The 6,929-nt window shown below is 40.4% G+C and overlaps 1 non-coding gene across 1 annotated transcript; it reads left to right on the top strand.

Moving 5' to 3' along the window:
• Positions 1-369: 369 nt before the first annotated feature.
• TRNAV-AAC (transfer RNA valine (anticodon AAC)) lies at positions 370-442 on the top strand. Its single transcript has one exon. It is a non-coding gene; the product is annotated as a tRNA-Val (tRNA).
• The last annotated feature ends 6,487 nt before the right edge of the window (positions 443-6,929 follow it).

Here is a 6,929-nt window from a genome sequence, read left to right as displayed (position 1 = left end):
CCTGGAAGAAAACAGCTCCAAGGGAACAACAACACTTAAAATGTTAATGGTACAGCCTCCCTAATTCCTCTGGCAACACCGAAAGCATAGATGAGCGCAGCATAGAAAAGCTGAGCTGGCAGAGACAGACAGCTCTTTTCTGGAGCATAGGGGCTATCACGTTTTTTCTAGCATGCAAACAGTCCTGGAATTGGAACTAGGTAGAAATTCTTGCTTTTGTCTGCCTACAGGACAGTGGTGCCAACTCTACCCAGACAAGGGTGCTTACATTTGAGGAGGAAGATAATGGATACACTGGAGCCATAAAATGAAAGTAAATTTTTTAAACATATGGATCAGCTGAGCTGGGCTGGCAACAAAAGAGAGCCTGTTTCTGTAGTGTAGTGGCTATCACATTTGCCTAACACGCAAAAGGTCCCCAGATCGAAACTGGGCAGAAACACATTCTTTTGCCTGACTGTAGAAAAGCAAAGCCACTGGCTCTATCCAGGGCACAGGTGTGTGCACATGGCGGGGGGGGGGGGAGAGAAGAAAACTAGAGTGCGTAGGACTAGGAGTTGGGAGACCCAGTTAGGCTTGCTATTTGTCTGCCTGTGGAGTGTAAACTCTCACCCTTGGCCCCATTCTCCCACCTACCCCTGAGAAATTAATGAGTGGGAGGAAAAAGTGGCCAGAAAATCTAGGATTTTCTCCGTGTTTTTGCGGTCTTTATTAAGAGATTACATGAAGTTCCTAGAGTGTCACCTGGAAATTACATCACATCCTCCCTAAACCCCATCCTCCCTAGGTATCACCCCAGGGGCATAACCAGGATTTTTTTTTTAGGTTGGGGGGCTTTAAAAAAGGGGGGGGGCACTCAATTTTTTAAAAAAATCCAGCTGGTAGGCTGCGAGAAGCGTGTAGACCCACCACCTCTCTCTCTCCCATCCTGCTCTGCTTTAAGACCAATACAGTTTTATTCAAGGTAAGAATTTTTTTGCCTTGCTACAGTGAATGTGTGTGTGTGTGTTTTGTTAAGCTCATTTTGCCAGTGATCTCCTGGGTGCAACTGGGTTCCCTTCCCCTTTGCACTGTATTCAGTTTGGTGTAGTGGTTAAGTGTGCAGACTCTTATCTGGGAGAACCGGGTTTGATTCCCTACTCCTCCACTTGCAGCTGCTGGAACAGCCTTGGGTCAGCTATAGCTCTCGTAGCAGTTGTCCTTGAAAGGGCAGCTGCTGTAAGAGCTCTCAGCTCCACCTATCTCACAGGGGGTCTGTTGTGGGGGGAGGGGAAGGTAAAAGGAGATTGTGACCGCTCTGAGACTCTAAGATTCAGCAGATAGGGCGGGATAAAAATCCAATATCGTCTTCTTCTTCTTCATGCTCTCATGATTCAGTCTTTCTCAGTAGAAAAACAATGTGAACTATTTAGATGAGGAATAACAACAATCCTGTGAGATGGATTAGGCTGAGAGTGTGTTTCCACCACATTTCCTTTGTAGACTGGAAATTTTGAACCTAGACTTCCCAGATAGTAGGCTGATTCTGACCACTATACATTGCTATTTCTCTGTTCTTGCTCTGCCTCATAGGAGATGCAGTTATTTTTCTGAGGAACACTATAGTTTTGTAGGTAGACACATAGCTCTCATACTCTGTGTTATGGTGCTTTCACATGTTCTTGACCAGCACACAAAACTATGTACAAAAGCTCACAATGCCCAACTATTTCATGTTTTCCCCTGGGTCCTGGGGCTCAGAGCATTGACCATGAGATTTCTGTAATGAATGCCAATCAATCAAAAGTAAGTTTGCAATTTACAGATACACACCTGAACAGCATACCCAAGATTACTACAGCACAGACATTGTCTGCAGATTTTGATGCAATAATTCAGAGCAAGAGGAATCAGTTATCAGAGACTGTTAAACAAAATATTGCAAGCGTGCTAATGTTTTAAGCATGTTTTATTTTAAGTAAAAAAAAAATCTTTAATTGTGTTTGTCTGTGCCCCTTGTACAGTTTATATTTTGCTACCTGGCATTACCTTTTATATGACACACATGGCCCAGCCTGACAAGGTCTCATTTATGTCAGATCCAGCCCTCATAACAAATGAGTTTGACACTCCTGCCTTATAGGGTTGGTGTGAGCATAAAATGGAAGAGGTAAGGATGATATCTGCTGAGATTTCCTCAGAGGAACAATGTATGAATGCAAAAGCAGCTTCCATATGGCAGAGTTGTTATAGGTTCTGAACTATTATTAATCCTTGCTTCATCATTCATTGTTTTTTTCCTGTTCTTCATAACGTATTTTTACTTTAATTCCAAACGTGCATGCCCTGCACAGAGACAGTAGTATCATTTTCCTACAGTCATAAAAAAGAATATGTTTCTGCTTGGTTTTGATCCGGGGACCTTTTGCATGTTAGGCAAATGTGATAACCATTACACTACAGACACAAGCTCTCTCTTGTTGTCCAGCTCAGCTGATCTGTATGTTTAAAAAAATTACTTGTGTTTTAAGGTAAAGGTAGTCCCTTGTGCAAGCACCAGTTGTTTCCGACTCTGGGGTGACATTGCCTTCACAACATTTTCAGGGCAGACTTTTTACGGGGTGGTGTGCCATTGCCTTCCTCAGTCATCTATGCTTTCCCCCCAGCAAGCTGGGTACTCATTTTACCGACCTCGGAAGGATGGAAAGCTGAATCAACCTTGAGCCAGCTACCTGAACCAGCTTCTGCTGGGATGAAAGTCAGGTTATGAGCAGAGAGCTCTGACTGCAGTACTGCAGCTTTACCACTCTGCGCCACAGGGCTCTGTAACTTGTGTTTTATTGCAGTATAAATATTACTATTAATCAGCAATTTTTTAAAAAAAAATCAGATTCATCTTCCTACCCCCATACAGGACTCTTTTTTGTAGAAAAAGCCCAGCAGGAACTCATTTGCATATTAAGACACACCCCTTGACACAAAGCCGCCCTGAGACACTTCGGTGAGAAGGGCGGGATATAAGTCCACTAAATAAATAAATAAAGCCAGAACTGTATTCCTGTGTGCTCCTGCTAAAAAAAAAAACCCTGCCCCCATATGCCTGTGCTCTAACAAAACCAGAGTTTCTGATTCATCCTCATATACTGGGAATATTATAATTGCCTTTGGAAAAAAAGAATTGAGATAGTTGTGGGGGAAATGATAACCGGGAAAAGTATGACGCTACTACCCCCTAATGGTCATAACATGTATTGCAAGGAAATAGCTAGTGTTAAGGCTATTTTTGGCAGAGCTGGATAGCCTAGGCTAGCCTGATTCTCATCAGATTTCAGAAGCTAAGCAGGGTTGGTCCTAGCTGGTACTGGAGTGGGAAACCTCCAAGGAATAATAGGGTCATGATGCAGAGGTAAGCAATGGCAAACCACCTCTAAACACCTCTTGCCTTGAAACCCCCACCAAGGGTCACTGTAAGCCAGCTGTGACTTGACGGCACTTTCCACATCAAGGACATTTTAATAATCTGGTACACTCATTAGTACTGCACACAGTAAAAGTGTAATGGTGCTCCAATTGTTGCACACAGCCCAGGTGACTTCCCTTGAGGTTATGCTTCTGTTGCAGGGACACTGTATTTTTACATCCCTATGTAATTTGTATTTTGTATTGTTATAAAGTGGGCTCATTCAGCTCTTTGTAAGCAAGAACACATTTATCACGAAACAGTCACCAACTACAAACTGGCAGTGAATGAATATATACAGTCAGAACATAGAAAACCATGCCCCCTCAGGCAGGCACTCACCAGTCCCACTGTGCCCTCTAGGATCCTTTATTTAAGAACATAAGAGAAGCCATGTTGGATCAGGCCAATGGCCCACCCAGTCCAACACTCTATGTCACACAGTGGCCAAAAACAAACAAACACCCAAGTGCCATCAGGAGGTTCACAAGTAGGTCAAGAAGCCCTTCCACTTTGTCCCCCCCAGCACCGAGCATCACTGCCCCAGACAGTTCCAATAATATACTGTGGCTAATAGCCACTGATGGACCTCTGCTCCATATTTTTGTCCAATCCCCTCTTGAAGCTGGCTATGCTTGTAGCTGCCACCACCTCCTGTGGCAGTGAATTCCACATGTTAATCACCCTTTGGGTGAAGAAGTACTTCCTTTTATCTGTTTTAACCCGACTGCTCAGCAATTTCATTGAATGCCCACAAGTTCTTGTACTGTGAGAAAGGGAGAAAAGTACTTCTTTCTCTACTTTCTGGGATAGAAGATTTTTATTAGTTTTCCAGAGCAAAAAAGGGGGGAAAGGGTAGGGGAAAGTAGAAAGTTCAAAATGCAAATGTCAATATTGTAATAATCACTTCTGCATGAAAAATGCTTTCTTAAAATACAATATTATTACCTGCTATTATCTCTTTAAACTATTTTGACCACTTCTAAACATATTTTAGCGATTGTAAGTCTTCATTTAAGATATCTAATTTGACTTCAGTTACCAATATAACTGTTAGTGTAGTACACATTATAGGAGATAGAAGTTCACACCAAAGAATCTTGAAGATCTAGCCAAGCATATAACTTCACCCAATATTTTCTTGCTGCTTCTTTAGATTTCCCAGCCAGCAACTGGGATAAATAGTACATCTCAGCCATTTCCAGTATCTTTTCCATCAAGTCCGATCTCGTGGAAATTTCCTGGAGTTTCCATCTCTGTGCCAGAAGAATTCTAGCCGCTGTAACAACATGTGCCAGCAAATGTCTCATCTCTCTCGAATAATCATTAGGATATATGTTCAATAAAAATAGTTCTAGTTTGAATTGAATCTGCGTCTTCAGAATTTTCTGTAATAGTTCATGAACCATCTTCCAATAGTCTTTCACCACCTCACAGGTCCACCACATATGATAAAAAGACCCAACATGTTTAGTACATTTCCAGCATTTGTTAGACATGTTAGAATACATGTTACAAAGTTCCTGTGGAGTTACATACCATCAGTAAAACATCTTGTATAAATTTTCTTTAATGGCTACTGACTTGGTTAATTTAATATTAAATTTCCATAAGCTCTCCCATTCTTCTAACATGATATTGCGATCCACATTTTTAGCCCATTGTACCATACAATCTTTTACAATCTCTTCTTGCATCTTCATCTGCAATAAGTATGAATATAATTTAGAAACTAATTTTTCTGTAGAGCCTAAAACAATTTTGTCAAATGGATATTTTTCCATATTGAAATCTGTTGTCTTATCTTTAGCATATCTGGATTCTACTTGTGTTCTCAACCATCAACTCATTTTAATGTCCATATCTTCTAATTCTTCCTTGGTTTTCAGTTGGTTATCATCTTTCAACAATTCTTCATATCTGTAATTTTGATTAGGTTTCATAAGATTTGGAGGTGTAAATGCTTCCACTGGTGACACCCATCTTGGAATTTTCTGATAAATTCGCAGTTTTAACCATGACCATGTGTGATATAAAGATTTCCGAAACCAGTGATTCTTGAAGTAAGAGTGCCCTTCTAATCTTTGGTACCATAAATACGCATGCCGACCCAAATTGAGGTCATGGCCCTCTAGCAATAACTGTCTCCTTTCATTCAATAGAGCCCAGTCTCTCACCCAGGACAGCACTGTGGCTCTGTAATACAATTGTCAATCTGGAGGTCCCAAACCTGCTCTCAGTTTAGAATCTTGTAATGTCTTTAGCTTAATTTTTGGTTTTTGCTTCCGCCAAATAAAGTCAGAGACCATCTTGTTCAATTCCTGAAAAAACCAATTAGTTAAAAACACTGGTATAGTTTGAAATAGAAATAACAGTCTTGGCAAAATATTCATTTTAACTGAAGCTATTCTTCCCATCATGGATAAATTCAGATCTTGCCACTTTCCCAAGTCTTTTTTAATCTCTTTGAGCAGTATCGTAATTGTCCATCTTTAAACTACTGCGTTTGTTTGTAATATATACACCCAAATATTTAACTCTTTTCTCATAAGAAAATCCTGATGATTGTTGAAGGAGTTGGATTTGTTCTGTTGTCATATTCTTTTTAAAAAAAATTGTTTTATTTATTTATTTATTTATTTATTCTTTGCATTTATATCCCGCCCTCCCCGCCGAAGCAGGCTCAGGGCGGCTGATAGTTTATCTTTAATCCTGCCCAATGGCCAAACTGGTTAATCTTCTTTATCAAACAATCAATTGAATCTGTTGGTTGCTCTAGTATAAAAACCACGTCGTCAGCAAAGGCTCTCAATTTATATTGCTCACCCTTGATTGTGGCCCCCTTAATACTTGCATCTTCCCTTATTTGGTTATTCAATATCTCTAGAGACAAAATAAAAAGAAGCGGCGACAATGGGTAGCCTTGTCTTGTACCCTTCTGAATAGCAATTGCTTCTGTTAGTTCTCCATTCACCACCACCTTTGCTCTTTGCGAGGAGTATATTGATTGTATTGTTCTCAAAAAGTTCTCTCCACATTCCATACCCTTCAATTGTTGCAACATAAATTGCCAGCGTACGTTGTCAAAGGCCTTCTCTGCATCTAAGCAAATTAATGCCAATTGTTTCTCTGGATGGTTCTCATAATATTCCAATATATTACATACTGTTCTGACATTATCTTTCAAATATCTTCTAGGAAGAAATCCTGTCTGATCTTGATGTATTGTAGTCTGAAGAACCTTCTTAAAGCGTTGTGCCAGTATTGAGACAAAAATTTTATAATCCACGCTTAAAAGGGAAATTGGCCGGAAGTTCTTTATGTCTTTCAAGTCTGCACCCTCTTTTGGAATTAGGAATATTGAAGCTTCTTGCCATGAAGCTGGTATTTGCGCTTCCTCTTGAATTCTTTCAATAAGATGTTTAAATGGTAACAGCAAACATTCGCCGTAGGCTTTATAGAACTCTGCAGGTGAGCCATCTGGACCCGG

Source organism: Heteronotia binoei, chromosome 13, assembly GCF_032191835.1.
Source record: "Heteronotia binoei isolate CCM8104 ecotype False Entrance Well chromosome 13, APGP_CSIRO_Hbin_v1, whole genome shotgun sequence".
Taxonomy (NCBI): domain Eukaryota; kingdom Metazoa; phylum Chordata; class Lepidosauria; order Squamata; family Gekkonidae; genus Heteronotia; species Heteronotia binoei.
This window is presented reverse-complemented; position numbering and strand designations above follow the sequence as displayed.